The sequence below is a fragment of the Protopterus annectens genome, chromosome 1.part1 (genome assembly GCF_019279795.1).
Source record: "Protopterus annectens isolate FY-2018-M chromosome 1.part1, PAN1.0, whole genome shotgun sequence".
Taxonomy (NCBI): domain Eukaryota; kingdom Metazoa; phylum Chordata; order Ceratodontiformes; family Protopteridae; genus Protopterus; species Protopterus annectens.
In genome coordinates this window covers 1537406864-1537430936 of record NC_056726.1, presented here as the reverse complement: position 1 = coordinate 1537430936, position 24073 = coordinate 1537406864, and the positions used below count along the sequence as shown (strand labels likewise).

General features: G+C 39.4%; 1 pseudogene; it reads right to left on the bottom strand.

The window, feature by feature from the left end:
• Positions 1–22157, bottom strand: part of LOC122816480 — a 46990-nt pseudogene extending 24833 nt beyond the window's left edge.
• Between the last annotated feature and the right edge of the window lie 1916 nt (positions 22158–24073).

Below are 24073 nucleotides of genomic sequence, written 5' to 3'. Positions count from 1 at the left end.
TTAATACACCAGTTGTTGGTCTGTGTGAGACCCTCCTGGAGTATACTGCCATCATTTGGGGTTTCAATGACTGCACCTAGTTTACAGTCATCTGCAGAATTGGTCAGCCACAATCTCTTGGTTTGAACCTGAACTTCTAAGTATATACCAAACAGTAGGGGTTCCAGGACTGACCACTATGACACCCCACTGGTAGCATGTGAAAGGGGGCATTGTACTCAGTGATGAGTCTGATAAAGGCTGCATAGAGTGGGAACTAGAACTTTTTGGGACCTGGATACCATTCCCTTGCTTATGAGTTGGGTGACATAGAATGATTTTCTTACTACCTTAGCTATGTGCTTGTCAAAGGCCAGATTACTGTCCGTAGCTTCAAAGGTTCATAGGAGATTACTAGGCTAACAGCTTAAGAGTCCTTATAAACCTAGCTAATATAATCCAATGTTACCCAATATGTGGCACCCAGGGGCAAGGGGATGATATGGGTTTATGCCTGTGCTTTCAGTATCTTACAGATTGCCCCAGTCCATTAAGGGATATAGGCACTAGCCAGGGGTGAATTTGTGATCCCCTATCCATTGGTCCAAATTGCATTTGAAGAGGGCCAGGAAAGGGCTCTTCTTAATGTAAATAGAAAGCCTGTTCCAAAGAAGGGCAATCTCTGAGACACATATCTGTCTCTCCAGCATATTTTATTTGAGTCACTGACTAAGTTTAGATCCTTAGATCAGATGACCCTCATGCTGTTTGAGTTATGGATATGTAGCAGCTCCATCATGGCTGGATTTGTGAGTGCCCTGTTGGTCAGACATAGGTCACCCATTAACAGTCTGTAGTTGACAGAGTAAAGGGATATGGCTTTTAGTCTATCCTCACAGGACATGTTGTTTACATCCTGTATTTTCTTTGTGAGGAACCTCTAAGGTCACTCCAGCTGTTGTAAGTTCCTAGTGAAGTACATGCCAAGTGTCACGTTGTTCTCAGTTATTGGTCTAATGAAGGTTGAGTACAGCAGGACTATAATTTCCTTGGAACTGGATGCCATACCTTTACTTATAAGTTGGACACATGGTGGCCAAAGTTCAGGCTATTATCTATATGTGTACATAGATCTCTCACCTCTGAGTCTACTATGAAGATGCAATATTGATGTTGCAATTTGCAGGAGTATTTCACTTCCCAAAGGGTATGATAATGTATTTTTTGCATTTAGTTTTAGACCATGGTTCTGGCACCAATTGTTTGTCTGATCTAGACCCTCCTGAAAGATATCTATATCACTGGGGGATCCAATGATTACCCTCACCTTTCAGTTGTCAGCAAACTTTGCAATCCAGAGGCCCTCCACATTAGCCTAGACTTCAGAGATGTATATTCTGAACAGGAGTGGTCCCAGCACTTAACCCTGTGACACACCACTAGTAACTGTCTTTTTGCTGGATCTGGATTCAACTACTTTAACCACATATCTCCTGCTCATGAGCCAATTGGCTATCCATATGGTGATGTAAGGATTTATGCCCAGTTTTGTAAGTTTATAATACCTGAGTGGGAAATTATGTCAAAGACCTTGGCCAGATCAAGGGAGGTGGTGTGCACTGTTTTACCCTCATCCATGGTCTTAGCAACTTTCTGAAAGAAATCCACCACATTCATTAAGCATGACCTTTTCTTGACAAAGCTGAATTTGGTCAGGTCCAGTGTTTGTAGGTTTCATATGTCATTATTTATCAAGTCTATGATTATTTTTTTCCATGACCCTACATGTAAGACTAGTCAAACTTGAGAGTCTGTATTTTTTCTGGTCAGTAGATGGTCCCCTGTTATGCCGAGGGATGAATTTTGCTGTTCTGCACTGTATCTGGACAAAACCAGTTCAGAGGCTCTGGTTAAATGGAGATCCTAATGGTCCTGATAAGTCTTGATTTAAGCTGTTTAAGAGGCAATCTGGTATATCATCAGGCCCCATTGAAGCCATGTGTTTAGCTTTACAGAACAGAGTGGCAACCTGTTCTTTGGAGAAAATTGTCAGTGGAATGCTTGAGGGTATTTCTTGGGGAAGAACTGGAAATGATGGTGAGGGGAAATTTGAGCTTAATTTGTCAGCCTGCAGATTTGCTATATCTTCTGGTGGAGTATAGGTGATTCCATCTACAACTAATTCCACACAATGTTGGGTGTTGTCCTTAAGACTGCAGACATAACTGAAAAATGCCTGCCTTATGGTTATCCTTGGAGTTGTAGGCTGTTTTTACCTGAAAATCTGCTTTCAGAGACTTGACTAGCAACCTGATTCATTTGTCTAGACTAATGAGGGACTTTTTGCTGTGCTGTGCACATTCCCTCTTACTTCTCAAGCAGAGTTTCTTTATTTTTGTTGTACAACCTATTAATAACAGGAGTCCACCAGGGTGGCTTGTTTTTGTTGTTTGGCCTGGGTTTATTTCAGTCTGGTATTGCCATTTTATGCAGTTGTTTATATGGTTATGCAAGGTTTTTGTGTATGCCTCTACATAGATTTCTGTATTTTCTGGATTTGGGGAAGCCTGGAAATGATGCCATCCTTTAATAGGAAGTAATTTAACTTAGAGCAGTTCTTAAAGTTTTTGGAATTAGGGGAGGTAACTAGTTTTACCTTTATTTCAAGGTTGCCTGCTTTGTAATTTGATCTTTCCAGTGAGGACATCACACAGGTGGTACAGTGCTCTCCCATATTTGTGAGTACCAGATCTAGGATATTTGTTCCCCTCGTGGGAGTGCCGACATGTTGCTCCAAGACATTTGAATTTACAAAGTCAAGAAATCTTTGGGCCTGCATGTTAATGGTCATGCATGCCTCCCAGTTAATGGAGGCATAGTTAAAATCATCCATGACTATAGTACTGGGCTAGATGGTGAGTGATTCTAGTACCTTCAGGTGTGATATATGGGTTTCCTGGTTCATGGTGGGGAACCTGTAGCTAGCAAGAATATGTTAACATATTTCTTCCATGGTTATGGTCTACATATATTCCAAGATTCTTAACTATTGAGCCAGCTCTTAGGGCTGTTTTATTTTTGGAGTAATTAGCATGGGTGGACAATTTCCCAAAATGCTCTATAATGCATTTATTTACATTGAGGTTTTAACCCTGGCTATGGCACCAGTCATTTATTTGTGTTAGACCCTCTTGTAGGATGTTGTTGTCATGGGGGCATTCTACAATAGCTCTCGTTTTACAGTCATTGAAGAACTTGGTGAGTCGGAGGCCTTTGACATTAGCCTTTACTTCCAAGAAATAGATTCCAAACACAAAGCCCTAGGATACTCCATGAGTGATCAGTCTTCCAGTGGAGGTGGTATCACCAATCCTGATTCCTTGGGTTCTCTCTGTGAGTCAGCCAGCAATCCAGCAAGTTATGTGGGAATTTATGCCTAGTTCTGAGAGTTTGCCAATAACATCTGAGTGGGGTATTGCATTAAACATCTTGACCAGATCAAGACAGGTGGTATGCACCCCTCATCCATATCATTGGTGACCCTGTTGAAGTAGTCTATGTGATTGATTAAGCAAGACTTCCTCTTAACAAAGCCAAATTATTATGTGCCTAGTGTTCATAAGTTGCCAATGTCCTTGTTAATCATTTCCATGATAATTCATTCCATGACTTTGTATATCAGTCTTGTTAGACTGATGAAGCCTTCCATTCACCTGACAGATAATCTGTGCCATAGTTAAACAGTGCTTCAGGTGTTCCTGCTAGGTTATACCAATAACACCAAACAATTCTCCATTGTAACAGGATTCCAATGAAGGAAGTCCCACAACCCTGGTATATAGTAGTAGTCTCCGTGAAGAAACTGTGTAATTCACGACCATATAGCAATAAAAGTTTATTCTTAAAAACAACACGATGACAGATTAAGCGCTTTCATTTCCAATACCGGAAACTTCTTCAGAATAAATGGTACATATCTGGTGACATCATTTATACTATTTGATACTAATTAATTGCAATTCAATTAAAATCAATTAAAAAACATTTAAAAAACATTCAACAATCACTGCGGTTGAGTAAAAAAAATAATAATAATAAATGAAAGCTACAGGGCAAGATACAAAAAACACTTATAGTATAAATGTAACTTAAAATATGTAAGGAAATGTATATATATATATATATATATATATATATATATATATATATGTGTGTGTGTGTGTGTGTGTGTGTATATATATATATATATATATATATATATATATATATATATATATATATATATATATATATATATAAAATATAAAAAGGAAATAAGTATAATGTATACATAGTTATACACTTTACTGTTTTTTTTTTGTTGATTTTCTTTTGTTGTTAACTTTTAACTTGTTAGCCCTTAGTCTTAGGGCTGGACGAAGTGATACATAATCATTCATCCCAGGGGCTGTATTAGAATCCAGTCGCAATTGCCAGACTAGTTCTCTGTAACATAACTGGTTTTCCCAGTCTCCCCCTCTACTGTCCCTTTTTAACATTTCCAAAACCCAACATTTATAATTAGCTTCAGTGCATACCAATGTGTGTCTATAAAGTGCATTTGTTTCCCTTTTCCTATTAACATCATACATATGTTCATATATCCTTTGATGCAAATGTCTTTCTGTCTTCCCTGCGTAGTAGGCCCAACAGAAGGTACAATAAACTAGATATACAATCCCTTTTGTATAGCAAGTATAGTATTGTTTACTCTTAAAAATAATAGGAATAATAGGTATTGATAATTCCCCCGTATTTGCTACAAATGTGCATTGGGAACATCTTCCACACCTAAAAGTTACTTTTTTCTTTTCATCATTCCCCTGCATAGTTTTTTCAAAAATATTTTTCAGGTTGGAACCCCTTCTAAAACTGTAACACAAATAAATGCCTATTAAAACCTTCTAACCTCCTGTTCTAAAGGGATATCACAATCACTACTTTCTCCATTGTAATTGTAATCATGTAAACCACCATCACGTCCCACCTGTACATCGTTATTTTGCTGTCTTCTCGAATAAGACCTAACTGTCTGATGGTCTGTATGTATGTTACTCTTCTTTGAAAATAACCGTTAAAATTTTCATTTTTAGATTCATAGATTCATAGATTAGTACTAGGCTAACTACCCTCATGGGCCATTTTAAGCCTAGCCAGTTACCCCATGTGAGAATCAAACCCTGCACCTTGTGTTTCTAAGGTAAGCACCTTAACCATTACGCCAGCCTCCCACTTTGGGGCCTATCCTTTAGGCCCCAAAGGATAAGCCTGCAGGTGTTCATAGGCCCTATCATCCCTAACTAATTTACCAACCTTCCTTTTATGGTTTTTAACCATAATGTTGTCAGATTTACACATGAATTCAATACAGAAGAAATTCATTATTTAGATGTAACTATTTTAAAGGACAATTTAACTAGGAAATATGTATCTAGAATTTTTAGAAAGGCTTGCTTCTCCAATTCCTATTTACATTACTATAGCAATCATCCCCCACTACAGAAGAAAAACATTATAGAAGGACAAATGGTCAGGGTGGCCAGAATGACATCAAGATATGTTGACTTTATCAATGAATTGGATTATGTGCATAAATTATTTTTGGAGAGAGGCTACCCAGAATCAGTTATTAGTTCTCTCAAGGCAGAGGTGATTAAGGGGTGGGGGACTAGATACACACCCCTATTAAATGCAGAGTGTAACATAGTGGGTATTATTACAAGTGAGAACACTGTTGATTGTCCAAGTAATGACATTTATAACATAAACAAAAATAAAAACAAAGATCACAATACCCCCCTTTTTGTTATGACATATAATTCCAATACTAACTTAATAAGAAAAACTATTAATAAAACATGGGACATCTTCAAGAGTATGCCTAATAGGTTAAAAGTTTTTAATAGGCATTTGTGTTACAGTTTTAGAAGGGGTTCCAACCTGAAAAATATTTTTGAAAAAACTATGCAGGGGAATGATGAAAAGAAAAAAGGAACTTTTAGGTGTGGAAGATGTTCCCAATGCACATTTGTAGCAAATACGGGGGAATTGTCAATGCCTACTATTCCTATTATTTTTAAGAGTAAACAATACTATACTTGCTATACAAAAGAGATTGTCTATCTAGTTTATTGTACCTTCTGTTGGGCCTACTACGCAGAGAAGACAGAAAGACATTTGCATCAAAGGATATATGAACATATGTATGATGTTAATAGGAAAAGGGAAACAAATGCACTTTATAGGCACACATTGGTATGCACTGAAGCTAATTATAAATGTTGGGTTTTGGAAATGTTAAAAAGGGACAGTAGAGGGGGAGACTGGGAAAACCAGTTATGTTGCAGAGAACTAATCTGGCAATTCCGACTGGATTCTAATACATCCCCTGGGATGAATGATTATGTGTCACTTCGTCCAGCCCTAAGACTAAGGGCTAACAAGTTAAAAGTTAACAAAAGAAAATCAACAAAAAAACAGTGAAGTGTATAACTATGTATACATTATACTTATTTCCTTTTTATATTATACTTATATATATATATATATATATATATATATATATATATATATATATATATATATATATATATACACATTTCCTTACATATTTTAAGTTACATTTATACTACACTATAAGTGTTTTTTGTATCTTGCCCTGTAGCTTTTATTTATTATTATTATTTTTTTACTTAACCGCAGTGATTGTTGAATGTTTTTTAAATGTTTTTTTAATTGATTTTAATTGAATTGTAATTAATTAGTATCAAATAGTATAAATGACGTCACCAGATATGTACCATTTATTCTGAAGAAGTTGCCAGTATTGGAAATGAAAGCGCTTAATCTGTCATTGTGTTGTTTTTAAGAATAAACTTTTGTTGCTATATGGTCGTGAATTACACAGTTTCTTCACGGAGACTACTACTATATACCAGGGTTGTGGGACTGCCTTCATTAGAATCCTGTTACAGCGGAGAATTGTTTGGTGTTATTGGTTTTGCCTTGTGATCTGCATTTTTTCCATTTTGTGTTTTTTCCTGCTAGGTTATGTTTTAAGCTATTTAGGTGAAACCAGAGTTATTGTCTGAGTCCATTGAAGCGGTGGCTTTGGCCTTAGTGAGCACCAGCAGGACCTGCGCCCTATTGACAGTTGGTGGGATATGCTAGAAAGGCTTTCACAGGAGGTATTGCAGGAAAGTGTGGGGGTGAAGTTAGAGGTAAATTTATCAGCCAGTAGATTCGCTGTATCACCCTGGTCAGTGAAGGTTGTGCCATTTACCACAACTTCTGCACACTACTTAGTGTTACCTTTAAGGTTCCTGCCATAGCTGAATAAGGTCTTTTAATTGTCCTTAATCTGAGAGGCTATCCTCACCTCATAAATGGTCATGTTGGACTTTATTATTCCTCTTAGTTTGTTAAGTTGAATTGAGAGTTCTTGTTTCTGAGAGTTGCTCTTTTTGACTTTGGCCATGACTTTTTTCCTTTGTTATGTATCTTGTTAAGGTAAGGATTCCACTAGTGGAGTTTGTTATTGGTGTTAGATCTGGGATTACTTCTGTTTGATATGGTAGCCTCAATACAGCCATTTACATACTTGTACAAGTTTTCTGTAAATAATTCTACATAGGTGGCTATGTTCTCAGGTATGGGGGAGCCATGGATTTTGACAAACTGTAACTTAATAAGATGCAGTTTGCTTTTGAATAATTGCTAACTGTTATGGATTTACTTGTGTTTTCCAGTCTTATTTTTATTTTGAGGGAGACTGCCTTGTGGTCTGACCTCACCAATGAGGACGTGACATGGAGGGGAGTGCAACACTCTCACATGTTGGTGAGTACTAGGTTCAGTATATTTTTTCCTCTGGTTGGAATGTGCACTATCTGGTCCAGGGTATTTGTGTTGATTAAGCCCAGGAAATATTGTGGCTGTGAGTTAGAGGAAGTATATGTTTCCCAGTCTGTAGGGGAGTAGTTAAAGTGTCCAATGAATAGGGTATTTGATTGGCTGGTGAACACATCTAGTAGGTCTAAGTAAGAGTTCTGAGCTTCATGGGTCATACTAATGATCTCTAGCTTGCCAGGACATAGTATGGAACCTTGTCTACAGAGACTTAGATGTGGATGAACTCCATACCCCTCAACCGCTTAGAGCAAAGAATCTGGACAAAGCCATACAAAATGGGGAGAAAAAGGCCCTGAAATAGGGACACTTTTTAAATATTGCTCTTACAAACTTAGAAAGTTAACAGCATAACAGGTTTTGTACATTTTCTGAAGGTTATGAAGTCTGAAACTGAAATGTCTATCGTTATTTTCTGACTTCAATCCTCAGTGATTTACCAGAAAATCACAATTTTATGAGAAATAAACTAAAAATATGAGGCAAAAATCTGGGCAGTATGCAAAATCTGTGCAGTTGAGAGGTAAGATGAACTCTAGGGAATCATCCTGTTAGACTAATCTGGAGTTTTATTTGTTGTTAATATAAATCAAGACATCTCCACCTTTATCCCCTCTCTTTGCTGCTGTTTGTCTAAATATGTGGAAAGCACTATAGCCTTCCAATGTCAGAGCACTTTTTGTGACTTTAAACCAAGTCTTGGTGACAACACAGATGTCTATATTCTCCAATTTGAGGAGAGCTTGTAGGATGTGGAGTTTTGTTTTGGCTCCAAGCATAATGGGCAGTTGCACCTTAAGATTGCTTTGAATGTTTGTGCTATATTAGTAGTTTTATTAATTTGATATTACTTAAAAAAGGCTCTAAAGGTGGTGGTTAAAGTTTTAGCCAATACCCGGAAGCATGGGTACAGACTGCCATTGGGAAAGCAACATGGTCTGTTACCCTTGTTCTCCCATGTTGATAGATATTAGATTCCCCTGGAGTGACACCATAAATTAAGCCAGTTATTTAAATCAATCAGTCATTTTCATTTCATACTCTGGCATCTTTCTTGTTGAAGATGTAGTGTTGCTCAATGCAAGGCACATCATACCTGTCTGTGATAAGTATTCAGAGAGATTCATAACATTTCTTTTCATATAGTCCAATGAGCAATGTCTCAGGTCATTTATATCCACGTGGACTATGATAGAGTCATATCGGTACCTGTGGTGCAGTGACTTGAATGAATGTGTGATTTTGTAGATCCTTGCTCCAGATAAGTGACTAACCATTACCTTTTCCTTTTCCAGTCTTGTGAGAGGTACAGCTGTGTGTCGCACAAGAGAATCCCCTACTAAAATACTAGATAAAGTGTTGCTTGCATTATGGACTTTGTCCTTGGAAAATCATTGGATATAATCTTATGTGTGGTGTTAGGTCTTGCCTTTGGTGTGTGCTTTAGTGGTTGTTGAGGACAGCTGTTGCCTTTTGATGGCTTTAGAAGGCCTTTGAGGTTTGAAGAGGTTTTTTTTAAATGCCTCAGCATACAAAGGTCTATGTATGTGTGGTGAGTGGTGTGGTGAGTGGTGTGTGTGTGTTCTTGATAACCTTGTTTGTAAATGAGATTTTTGCCTCTAAGGAAGTTATGTATGTACGTTTCTTGCATACGGTGTTAAGTTTCTTTAAGGATTAAAAGGTTGTGTGAGTATATGAGGCAATTGCTATATAGTCTAAGGATGCCCATATCGACAAAGCTGGCAACAGAGAAATTGCAAATCCATGTTGTCAGGACATATATTAGGGTCGGGCTTGGTTTAGTGACTTGGTTTTACAGTGGTCACCTGAGTGGTGTCTAAGGTTAAAGCTACATATTAAACAGTGCTATGATCTGATATTAGCACTGTTTGAAGCACTAACTAGCTACCATAAGCTTAGCTCCATTTAAAGCCTTTCTGAGTTACAGGTTAAAGTCCCAAGTACTGACTTTATAGGTTTGCTGCCATACAGAGTCCTGCTAACTGCCACTGCACAGTGAGTAGCATTGCAAAAAAATTATAGCAGGCAGAAAAAAAGTTGAAAACTAACTCTCATGTTCTCTGACCAATAATGACTACACTCCAAGCTCCCCTGGTATGCCTCTCAGATTAGGTAAACCAGATAAACACCTTCCACCATAAGAAGGATGATCCTGGAACTTCTTAATGTAATAGCACAGCAAAAGTACCTCTCAAATGCAGATTAACACAAAGCAGTTTAGCAAATGATGAGAGCTAGGAGAAAACCAATAATATTTGGTTCTGGATTGAATTAGAAGTTATTGGGACATTGCTACTGGACAAGGATCTAGTTAATGCAAATAAGGTATGTGAGCCAGGAGGTCTCGAGTTCTGGTGGCTTAGTCAGGAATTTGGGTATGGTTCCCATATGTCTATTAGCTCATTGGATAGAGGATGGTAAACCCCAAGATACAGGTTAATAATAAACCACTGTGCAGAGAAAACTGAATTAGGCTGGATGTTATCTTTGTTGAGGAGATCTGGAATAAAGCATTCTCCATCCTTAATGTGAGTAATACACTACACTGGAGTCAATATTTGCAACTTTCCTCCCTGTTAAGACCTTCTGTGAGTATTACTTGGATGGATACAAGACTAGGAAATGTACAGTATAGCTCCCAGATGTTTACTGATGGGAAAGAGAAGGCTAATGTTAGTATCGGTGTATCTGTCAGGTTTATAGGTTCATAGGTTCATAGGCTGGTACTAGGCTATCAGCCCTAGGGCCTATACAAGCCTAGCCATAACAATTCCCTGGCTATTTCTTCCCACACTATTTACTTCCCTGGACCCCTGTCTAGCAGGGTGACTGACGTGATCCCCAGGGTGAATTTCCTTTCTCCCATCCAATCGTCAAGGTTCCTTTTGAAGAGGACCAAAGAGGCACTCTGCTTGACATGTATGGGCAATCTATTCCAGAGTCTGGGGAGTCTCTGGGTCAGGAACCTATCCCTCCAGCATGTTTTGTTTATTGTGATGACAAGGTTTAGATCCCTGGAGCATGTGGCTCTGAGGGATTGGGATTTCTTTAAGTGTAGCATGTCCAACAGCTCTGGGATTGACATGGCCTTGTATGTTAAGCAAAGATCACCTCTGAGTAGATGATATGCGACAGAGTATAGCTGGAGTTTTTTAAGGTGGTCAGCGTAGGGCATCTGCTTTAGGCCTGTGATTCTTTTAGTGAGGTATTTCTGTGGCCTTTCCAGTTGTTGCAGATGTCTTGAGAGGTAAATACCAAATGGGGCATTGTATTCTATAATGGGTCTGATGAGGGATGAGTACAGTGGGACAATGACCTCCTTTTTTCTGGATGAAACGCCCTTAGTGATGAGGTGTGCCACATAGAAGGATTTCCTGACTGTTGTGGCGATGTGGTTATCGAAGGTGAGACCACTGTCCACCTGTGTCCCTAAGTATCTTATCAAACTTTCAGTGTTTAGTGTACTGCCATCTATATGGTAATTCACGGATACATGTTTTTTCCCAAAGGGGATAACTATACATTTCTTGGCATTGAGCTTGAGCCCATGGCTCTGGCACCAAGCATCTGTTTCTGTAAGGCCCTTTTGTAGAGTATCCACATCATTTGGGGATTCAATAATGGCTCCCAGTTTGCAGTCATCTGCAAACTTTGTTATCCAGAGTCCCTTAGTGTTGGCCTGTACTTCAGAGAAGTAGATGCCAAACAAGAGTGGCCCCAGGACTGAACCCTGAGGTACTCCACTTGTCACTTGTCTGGAGCTGGATTTGGAGTCGGCTACTTTTACAGTGTGGGTTCTATCAGTATGCCAGTTAGCAACCCATTGGGTGACGTAGGAATTAATGCCCAGCTTAGTAAGTTTATCTATGATTCCAGAGTGGGGGATGGTGTCAAAGGCCTTGGCAAGGGCTAGATAGGCTGTGTGGACCACCGTACCCTTGTCCATGGCTCTGGAGACTGATTTGAAGAAGTCAATCAAGTTCAGGAGACAAGATCGGCCCTTCACGAACCCAAACTGGGTGAGGTCCAGTGTTTGAAGGTTGCCAATGTCTTTGTTTATAAGTTCCATGATAATACGCTCCATGGCCTTGCAGATAAGGCTTGTCAGACTGATGGGATGGTAGTTTCCGGGATCCAAGGTGGATCCCCCCTTGTGGAGTGGAATAACTGTAGCTGTGTGCCACTCAGTGGGCACGAAACCTGAGGTAAGGCTATGATTAAACATGACACTTAGGTGAGGTGCCAGTTCATATTGTAGTTCATGTAGTACATAGCCCAGGATGTCATCTGGTCCCATGGATGCTGTATTCTTAGCTTTGGAGAGTGTGTTTTTTACCTGTGTGGCCATTATTACCGGAATTTGGCAATCTTCCGGTATTGAGATGGGCCATTTAGGGGGTGAGAGGAGGGAGGGTGAAGTTGGCACTGAATTGATCTGCCAGGATATTAGCAATATCCTTGGGATCAGTATATTTAATGCCATTCTGTTTTAGCTCAGGGCAGATCTGAGCATTGCCATTTAGATTCTTGACATAGCTATAGAATGCCTTGTTGTCTTTGGAATCTTTGGCAATTTTATTTTTGTAACTAGATTTGGAAGATTTTATGAGGGATCTCAGTTTCTTACTGAGGCTGGTAAGGAAGTTTTTTGCATCCTGGGATTTTCCTCTTCTCTGCAACAGTTTCTTCCTTTTGTTGTAAAGTTTGTTTATGGCAGGGGACCACCAGATTGGCTTCTTTTTTTTGGATGAGAGCATCTTGGTTCTATTTGGGATGGCACGATTTATGCATGAGTGGATGTGCTCGTACAGTGCCTTAGTGTAGGATTCAGCAGTTGAACTTTCAGCTCCCTTCTGCATGGATGTCATAAAGTTTGTCACTTCTGACCTGAGTAGCATGAAGTTGGCTTTGGAGAAGTTTTTTATGGAGGTTTCCTTACTGGGGGGTGGGGGTGGGATGTGGATGTTAAGGGTGATTAGCTTATGGTCAGACGTGACTAACGAGGGGGTGACCATAGGTGTGGAGTATTGATTTCTCATGTTGGTAATGACCCAGTCTAGGATATTGGAGCCCCTGGTGGGACTATGGATTAGTGTATCCAGGGCGTTGGAATTTATGAATTCCAAGAACCGTTGGGCAAAGGTGTTGGTACATGAGTAGCTTTCCCAGTTAATGGCAGGGTAGTTAAAATCACCCAGTATTAGGGTGTTTGGTTCTATCTTAATATTTTCCAGTATGCTTAGAAAGGTGTAGTGAGAATCTTGGGGTATGGTGGGGGATCTGTTGCAAGCTACAATTTGGATTGCAGTCTTACCTAGTGTTAGTTGCACCTGGAGAATTTCAGACGCATTGTGTTTGCCAACTAGCCTGGTGGTGTGAATATCTTTGGTGAATATTGACACTCCTCCACCTTTAGTGTTTTGGTCCTGCTTTGGTTGCCAAAAAGTGTGGTTAAGAGTTGTAGCCCGGTATTGCAGGGGTGCTCTCTGGAGCCTTGAACCAGGTCTCATTTACTGCACAGATATCGATGTTCTCCATTTTTAGGAGTGCCTCGAGAGAGTGCATTTTGAGGTTGAGACTTCTAGCATTGAGTAGCATTACCTTCAGATTTTGCATGCTTGTACCTGTTACGGTGGTGGTTTTGTTCTTTGAACTTTGCCTAAAAAAGGCACTATAGGGGTGGCAAGAGCCTTAGCCAGTAACCTGAATCCCAGAGGCGACAGGTGCAGACCATCTCTGGCAAAGCATCATGGTCTGTCAATCATGTCGTCCCAGGCAGACAGATACTGGATCCCCTTTGAATGACACCAGAAGCTTAGCCAATTGTTGAAGTCAATCATTTTGTCCTTATATTGTTGTATCATTCTGGGGGCGAAGACAGAATGCTACTCAGGGCTAGGGTCATACCTGCCTGGGCCACATGATCCGAGAGCTCTTCCTTGTCTCTTTTCATGTAGTCCAGGGAGGTACATCTCAAGTTATTCACTCCAACACGGACAATGACAGAGTCATATTTGTAATTGTTGTGGAGTGACTTGAGTGCATGCGTTATGTGGCGGATCCTGGCACCCGACAGGCAGCTGACTGTCATTTTCTCCTTGTTCAACCTGGTGAGAGGGACATCAGTGTGCTGGACTATAGAATCTCCTATGACTAAAGTGTTAAGTACATTGTCTTGCTTTAGGGGCTGTTGCTGGGTGGCACACAAGTGTTTTGAACTATGTGACACTTTGGTTGTGATTGGTGTTTGTTTGCGTTTCAGCTTCAGAGGTCCTTGTTGCTTGGGCAGGTTACAGTTAAGGGCCTCTGCATATGTGGATTTTGTGTTGCTATATGTGGGTGTTGGTGGTGTGGGTTTAGAAGGGCTATGTGTTGCTTGAGGTGTAGTGTGGGTGTTAACCTTCTCCTCTTGACTGTCTAGCACAATCTTGGGTGGAGAGAGCTTTGCTTCCATTTTGGCTATGTAAGTGTATCTCTCACAGGTTGTAGTGTTGGGTAGTAGGAGGAGAGGGTTGTCTGTGTACATGAGGCAATTGCTGCATTGCCCCATTATGTCCAGATTCACCAGGTGGACAGGAGAAATCACCGGAAGCTGACCCTTGGACATGCCTGGTTTGATGCTTTTCTTTTTTTTTTTTGTAAAGTACAGGAGCTGTTTTCCCTTACCTTAGCAAGGTACTTTGCAATTATAGTCTGTTTAGTGCCTACTATTAATTTCTCCTTATTAACAAGGAGAGTTGAGTGCTTGTATCAGTTTAAGGCTTCCTAGTGCTTTCCAGCAGGTATTAGAGAAAGTGCTAGTCAAAGGGATGCTTAAAAGTAAGATGAAAAAAAATGCACACTGCAGTGTGCACTAGAGAAGGTAGATGTGAAAGTAGGTAACTTAAGTTTTACCTATTTAAAAAGTTAAGGTTTAGTGGAGAGTTACTATTTTTAAAACATCAAGATGGGTTGAAAGGGGTGGTCACTTTTGTATCCTGGTACTATGGAATACACTAGGATGGCCAATAAATTTAAATAGTTGAAGGGGAGGGTTTTTTGATTTAGTGATTACTCACACAAGCCACTGAAAGTAGAGAGGAAATGAGCTATATGGTCAGATTAACATAAGAGGCAGGCGACTAGAAAGACAGTGGTATTTGACAAGACAACTATGACTGGGTGGGAGGGCAGGAAAAAAAATTTTGCCTGACTCAAAAGAGAGAGAGAGCTGTGGTCTCTTTTGAAGTTTTAATATGCTGTTAAAGCAGAATGCAGGTAAAACACAAGGTAAAGAAAACAAACTACAGTATTTAAAATATACAAAATACAAAAAATAAAAGCAAACTAACCTTTCGTTCACAGCAAAGTTTTACTGAGTCTGGATGAGCCTTTCTGGTATAATTGTAAGACATCAGTGTTTCAATAACAGGTTGCTCTAAAATTGGAATTTTGGTTTAAGAGACACTTTAGGGAAGAAGAATATCTGGAAGTTTGGAATTAGTTTATCCACCCTTATTGTTCCCCTCCATAAAGTTTATTTTCTTTAAATTAATAAATTTATGACAGCACTCTCAGGAGAAATTGTGAAGAATAGCTTTGAAATATTCATCTAGCTGTTGGAGGAGTGCATGGCACCATGCACAGATTGCTTTCATATGATCTGGAGGAGTACAGCCCAGTCTTCATCAGGGTTATCAGTCTATCATGGGACAGCTTTTCTAGGGGCTTTCTGTATACCAGGTTTATGTGACCCTGCTTTTTGACTTCTAGGTATGTCCACGGAGGCTCTGTCCTTTCTGGGATATTTTAAGAAAATCTATAGAGAAATCATAGCTGCAGCACTAGTACTGATTTTTAAGCTTTGAAAGTATTACACAGCTGACTGGAAAAAAGAAAGACCGACGTATATCCATAGAACGCTCAATCAAAAGAAAAGACTGAAAGACATTAGAGAAAGAAAAGGATTTTGGTCCACATTCATTTATTGTTGATCTAAATACACCTTTTGCACTGGTAATAGATGTCTGTCTGGGCACTGCATGCCACTGTTGTGATTTGATATTATTGTGGTTTAGTTTTGTATTTTGTAATTATGTTAATAAAATAAAAAACATGCACTGGCTCTGTATAGCAGTGTGAGCTGAATCACACACACACACATACACACACACACACACACACACACACACACACACACACACACACACACACACACACACACACACACAATCACTCAAAAATTCACACTCGCACCACACGCGCACACATGTGCACACACGCCCACACACGCGCACACACACACACACACACACACACACACACACACAGACACACACAGACACACACTCATAAACTCACACGCACACCACACACACACACACACACACACACACACACACACACACACACACACACACACACTCTGCTTATTTATAACAGTTCCTGGGGAGCACTGTTTCATAATATACACTATAAGTGCAAACATTGGCAGTCAAACAATGCTTCACAATATCCACTACATATCTATGCCATTGCCTGGTAGGAAATGTTTCACAATGTGAACTATCTGTGGAGAATGCTGCTTGGTAAACAGCATGTTGCTGCCTGCTCTGCCTATGTGTAATAATCTGCAATAAGGACATAGATGCTTCTTACAATGCACTGAATGTCTACAATACTTTTTTATGACCATCTCAATAATGTAGATTGGTAGATTGTATTTGTGTAGCTTATTAGCAACTTCTAGCTTCCTGTGTCGTATGTATTTCTGCCATGAGTTATGTTTTTTCTCCTTCATTTGAAGCATGCTTTTAATAAGTTCAATTGTTTAATTTTTCATCTGTTTAGACGATGGGTGGCTCCAATAAATGGCCTTTATTTCAGTGAGCAAACTGCAATGTTAATGAAATGCAATAAATAGATTATAGTTAAGATACATACTTACAAACATGCACATAAGCATAATAGAGAGACAGACAGACAGATTAACAGAAAAATACCTAAGCATGGACATTACATAGCAACACAAAGCTAATGCATGCTGCTGGGCTATGGCAAGGTTGCTGTAAAACTCCAATAATTAGAAGCCAATTAAACCTTCCTGCAGGCAGATATTAAAAACAAGCTCAGGTTTCAACCATCTCCCAGGAGGTGGATGAGTGGGTGATGCTCCAGGTCAGCCTATGTGCCTCAAACATTCTCACAGCTAAACATCATTAGTGTTTACTGCTCAGTTTTTGTAATGTATACTCGTCTGCACTGAATCTCAGTTATAACAATTCCTCTTAAAGTGATCCTCTAGAAATAAAGAACACATCTTTACACCATTGTATAATAACAATACATGTCACAAAGTAATCATATTAAAATCAACTCTTTTAAGATTCCTTTTGTGGTTCTCCCTAATGATTTTAATCTATAACAGCCTAATAAATTGCCTTCCACATTACAAGAGGCAAAGGTTGAACTGCAGACCACTGAGGGTGTCACCCTGCAAGACAGGTGCTCAGGTGCTTCTTCCTTCCTTTGCCCTGACATGAAATTGCAGGAAGAGTGCACAAACATTCATAAATGCATCCTGCTGTGAAAATCTGACTATTTCTCCCCTTTTGCCCACTTGATGCTGGCCTCGCTGATCTGCACCACAGATGATTCCAGAAATGTAACCTTTTCCATAGATAAGAGCAAGTTATTTGTCCTTCGAAGCTTGCCTGCCATGTGCCCAACCATGTGACACATACGGCCAATATACTACCAGTCGTATACAAGGGAAAAGCTTGATCAGCACCACTTGGTTTAAAGGCATGTGTCAGAGAAGGTCACTGGGTTAATGGTTTTACTCCTTCCCCCTAAGTGAAGCAGTTTTTCAGTTGACTATATTAAATATGTGTGTGCACAAAATGCAAAGCCAACATAAGAGTGGATGTGGAGGGTTACCCACAGAGAAAACGCTAACCTTAAAAGTGTGTCAACTGATTTACTTTCATTTGGCTGTTTTTTTGCAAACAGATTTTGATGAATTTGCATGAAACTCTAAGACTGGTTATTACACTTGGGTTTTCAGTTTGACTGAATGGATCTCTTTCTCTATCTCTCTATTTCTATCTATATATCTGTCTGTCTTCTGCATCATACTAAGAGTTAAATTAACATCTAATTGCACCTTTTTAACATTCATCAAAGTCTACTGTAAAGAAAAGTAACAGCTAAATTGACCTATAGATGCACCACTTCTTTACATTCTTCAAAAGCTGCTAAAATTATGAAACTAGAAATTAATATGCAAACTCCACAATTCATCTTCTTGAACTGGTATTATTTGTAGGTAAGTCTAATAAAATAATCTCCAGAATGCTACTTGTCAATAACAGCTCTTTAGGAAATACATAACTGGTAGCGAGCGGTATGTGTCTGCTTACCATCTGGAGTGGCCAGGCAGGGGGATATGGTGGCCCTGCTATAACATTCTGCAAGGAAAGATGGTGGACTAATTAGTTTGTCAGCAATACTTTGTGAGGGGCCACTGTATGTCCATGGTTCTAATGTGGTGGGATATTGAATAAGTGGTAGGATTTGAATGACTCCCCTCACACACACTCACGCATATGCATATACACACACACATACTCAAATGAAATATTACTACCTGTCCAGTTCTTACCTCTTGTTGAAACAGTTCAGTGGTAATAAGCAAAGGGTCAAGAGGGAAACAAATGAGTGATAACAGAGAGAGGACCAAGACACTGAGATCCTAAAGTCAACAGGATTCAGAGGAACCATAAAACATACCAAAATGCATGCTTTCTGAAGGTTTATGTTTTATTGCACTATGATGAGTAAAGAAAGAGGTACATGTATTAGTTTAGGCTGCGATGATACTTTCATTCAGTACTCAACATTGCAACATGAATGCACAAACTTGCAATCAGAAGACCTGAGAGATTTGTTTAAAAATACTGTTTTACAGTGATTGACAAACACCCCTATCCCGACATAAAAAAATGTCATTATTCACAATATGAAGTTTTGCAGTTCTGATATGGAGCCATTTCTCTCCTTGTGATGATTATTATATTTATTTTATATCTTCTGTTTGTTGGCCCAGTTAGTCCATTAGTGGTAGTTGCATCTTTTCATGGAGAGGACCTAAGGTTGTATTTATAATACTAGAGGAAAATTGCCAGGACATGGGGGAATTTCTCCCACTCTTTTCAATAGGTGCTGTGGGATCTTTTGCATCCAAATGAGTAACCATCAGCTCAAGCAGATGGGACCTTGGTTGAGCATCTCATCCAAAGGACAGCACGCTCAGGACTCCCCTTCCCCAATATGCTGCACTGTAGTATTACCAATCCAATCGTCTGGAGGGGGAACAGAACTCACAGCCAGTTGGAAAATGTTGAGCCACCAACACAGCATTATTGGAATTAAAGAACAGACATCCTGTTGGTGCTAGTACAGTATCCAGACAGAACAAAGTACTGCTGCCACTAGGATTAGTGAATGTGTTGGTTAACTCATGTCTAGCTGTTCAGTTTGGGTGCATCAACTTTGATAGCATCAGCTACCATGAAAAAAAACAGATACACTGAAGAGAATTCTAGTCTGTTTTGTAATATGAAAGGTATAGCAGGACAAATGTGCAAATCATGCTGATGAGGCCAGCTTCTGTGTGAAAGAGATACCTACACATGAGAAGCACACAATTCAGGTATTAAAGATGACAGGATACCATGCAGCAAGGGGAAAGAGGGAAGCTAGGTGCTGACCAAAATGGTAAACTAGATGTCTGTGTCATCAATGAAAGGGGACTACAAGGGATGAGAAAAGACTGTTGAAAACAGTTACATTATTAAATGACTTGCGCATAAACAAAGTATTATGGTGTAATGGCTGTACATATTATTAGAGAATAAGCAATGGACCAAGTACTGCAAGGAATTCCCAATATGCCTTGTTACCAGGGAGAATGACGAAGAGCACCTTGTTAACTTATGGCTGGTCCAAGACAGTCTAAAAACTATGAGCTTAGAGCAAAGATAAATATAACATTTTCAATGGCGAGATTGCAGATGTGATCAAGTGATCGAATAGAAAGGACTACCCAATCACAGGACAGGGTCAGGGTAAAAGCTGTGCTTCTGATATCTAGCTTCAGAAGGTGCACTAGTGAAAACTTGTAAACTGTAGTAATACGTTACTACATTATCTAGCTTCAGAAGGTGCACTAGTGAAAACTTGTAAACTGCAGTAATAAGTTACTACATTATCTAGCTTCAGAAGGTGCACTAGTGAAAACTCGTAAACTGTAGTAATAAGTTACTACATTATCTAGCTTCAGAAGGTGCACTAGTGAAAACTTGTAAACTGTAGTAATAAGTTAAGTTGAAAAAACAGATCCACGTGGAGTTAATGCCCCTAGTGGAAAGCACAACAAGATAATACTGAAAACAAAAACTAGGAGCAACGCAATGAAGGGCATAAAAACTTCAATTCCAAATCACGTAGGTCAATCTTATTCTCAAAAATAACAGTCCACAGATATCGAAGTAGATAAAACGTAGCAGCAGTTTAATTAAGTGCACATAAGAACAACGGTTAGCGCTTTCGCATCACAGCTTCATCAGACCAATAATAAATTACTTAAACACTGTTTAAATAAAGCCAAGAGCAGGAAAACAACAAAAGAAGACATTAGACATTTAAAGGTAGACGTCTCATATCATACAAGCGCTCCATATAAATCCTCTAAGTATATACATTGAGTAATTATGCACAATAAAAGATCAATCACACAAACTCTATACACATTTGTTAAGAAATATATTGAAACATATTAAAAATTATTAATTATTATTAAAACTTCTACAAATATAATCACTATGAAGCGTGTTTGTGTATCAACTATTCTCTTAGTACATAAACATCACTACTACATTAAGTTGTGAAACACTCACTCTCAATTGATAAAGCAACACCATATCTAACCAGTCCAATATCTCCTAGACAAATCTATACAGAACATACAATCATAAAGTCATTAAAACATTGAAATGTTGAACATATATAGAGCAGCATGTTCATAAAGGCAAATATATACAAAAGACTTGGGGCGTCTCTCTCTCACTGAATTATCCACTCACTGCTTCCATCTTGCATAACTGGATAAAATAAATATGAGCAAAATCTAAAGATATAAAAATAGATGCAGCAAAGCATCATCCTACTATTCTAATCACTTCCACAGGTAATGCAAAAATATATACAAATGCATGTGCACAGCATGTATATAAAGTGTGTAAAACATATACAAAACCTATACTGATATGTCGACACATGTCCAGTTATACCTTGAGTCTCCTCATCTTCAGATAGGGTCTGATGGGCACCTTCCCATTCAAACCCGGTGGCATATCGGATCTAAGTTTAATGATCCAATTACTCTCCTTCGATTCTGTAAGATTGCAAATGTCCCCTCCTCGATGTGTGCCATATAACCACTCAACAATCCTAAATTTAAAAGAATGGTCAACACTAGTGTCACTCACATGTTTGGCCAACGCATTATGGGGTGTACCTACCCTGATGTGATAAATGTGTTGACGCATTCTATCCCTAAGACTCCTGTTGGTCTTGCCGATATAGAATGCGGAACACAAAGTACACGTGGCCAAATACACCAGATTGATGAACATACAGTCCCCACCAGCTCGTACTCTAAAATTTCCAAATCCATTCGGATGGACGAAAACAGGACTAGACTCAATAAAAGAACAAAAGTTGCAACGATGACAAGGGGACGTGTAAGTGAGAACATCCGAACCACTGTACATAGGGGCCTTGGGATAACACAATAACTTCTTTAAACTCATTTTATTCTTGTATACAAACCTAGGTTTGTCACCTACCACTCCCCTAATAGCAGGGTCCACTGATAGAATGTGCCAGTGTGCACTGATAACATCTTTAATGCATCCTACATCTTTGGTATAAAATATCGGACAAGCAATGCCACTGAAGCTATTCTTCACCTCAACGTCATTACTGACCAAGTCTCCAAATCTAGCAGAAAAATAAGGAGCAGCTCTCTCATTCCTTATATTGTCTATATCCCGTATACCTGTGATCAAATCATTCTCAGTATACCCACGTTCTCTCAACCTTCCTGATAGGTTCTCAAACTCATTTCTAAAACATAAATCACTAGGATTGTACCTTGAAGCACGCATTACCTGACCTCGCACTATATTCTTATATATATAGCCTGGGTGCATGCTGCTTCGATGAAGGAGGGTATTTCTATGACAAGGCTTTCTATACAGCCCTGTATTGATAAGACCACCATCCAACTTCTCTACAAAAACATCTAAAAATGAAATCCTAACCTCTGAGAATTCCATTACGAACTTCAAAAAACTGGTGGTTCCATTAATCTCACTGACAAATGTGTCTAACTCCTCAATTGAGCCATCCCACAGAAAAAATAAATCGTCGACAAAACGCCTGTAGAAGGGAGCATGCCTAATGTATAACCTATTCTGGAACATTTCCCTAACCTCCCACTCAGCTATCACTAGATTGGCGTAGCTATTGGCACAAGAAGTGCCCATAGCTACGCCATCCTTTTGGAGGAACAACTTATCTGTAAAACAGAAGACATTGGATTCCAGTATCACTTCCAAAAACGCCATAAGTAGATCAATCTCTGCTTCACTGAAATCTGAGACCCTTCTCAGATAACTATCCACCATCTTGATCCCTACTGAATTAGGTATCATTGTGAATAATGACTGTATGTCCATCGTGACAAAAACATAATCGACCTCAGTTAAATTGGAACCCAAAAACCCATATAGATCTAACAGAAACTGTTTGGTGTCACGTAGAATATACTGGTTACCATTGACAATAGGTCTCAACCTATCTTCAACATAAATGGAAAATGGTTCGGTGGACCACCCTCTCCCTGCTACTATAGGCCTCAAGGGCGGACACACTGGGTCTTTATGGATTTTGGGGAGGCCTTGAGGCCTTAGGGTCCTGAAAATGCCGACTACGGCTACGCTGTACCCAGAACTTCTTTACGAGTGGCAGCAATTGAACTTGGAGGTAAGCCTCAATTATATCAGGTTAATGAATACATTCTTTACACCGATTGAAGAAACACTAAGGTCAGAGGTACAACAGCAAAGGACTATTATATTTTCTCAGTTCCCTGCTTTAGCAGTTAATGATTGTTGCCATGTTTATTAGATAACGTCACTCAGTATGAAAAAAGACTGTATAACCAGAAAAGGGTCAAGTTACAAAGAGACACTATGGATTTTAAATTAGGTAATATATTCACTTGGCCTAGAGTGAATAATGGCCCGAGCGGCACAACACAATGCCGAGAGACTATTACCAATGCAATTAATGTTGTACCTGTTGCAGCAATTGATTCTGGTGCTGGTAATGATGTTTTGACTGATTTTGCTATTGATACAAGCGTCAATGAGAATGTTTCCAGTGATGAGGTGTCAGCAAAAACTATAGGCACAATAGATACAGTTAGTAGTACACAAGCTACCCATCGTAATGTAGTAGTACATGAGGGAGCTACTGGTGCCAACACCACAGACACCACTAACGGCCCCATACGCTTGGAGGGCCCTGTAGTGAGAAAGAAAATTGGTATAGATAAAGGGTTAGTTGTATGCTCAGAAGGTTCACCTGTTGCTTTAACCAATGAGGGTAATGCCATCGTTACTAAGGTTTTTGATTCAAAACACCCTTTTCCGATCAGATCTCTTCCAGGAGAAGGAAGGAAACGGTCGATGAGCAGAGGGCGGCAGAAGAGGAAGTTTTCCCCAGACCGCCCTCAAACGTTGAATATCAAGAGGATGTGGGAATCCAGAAAGAGGGATTAGTCTTTAATTTGTCCTCAGTTGAGTTGACATCTGATGAGTTGGATGTCCTCTCTAGAGGACTTTCTTTTATTCCTACGAGTTCTCAGATTTCAGTGAAGCAGAGATTGATCTGCTTATGGCGTTTTTGGAAGTGATACTGGAATCCAACGTCTTCTGTTTCACAGGTAAGTTGTTCCTCCAAAAGGATGGCATGGCTATGGGCACTTCTTGTGCCAATAGCTACGCCAATCTAGTGA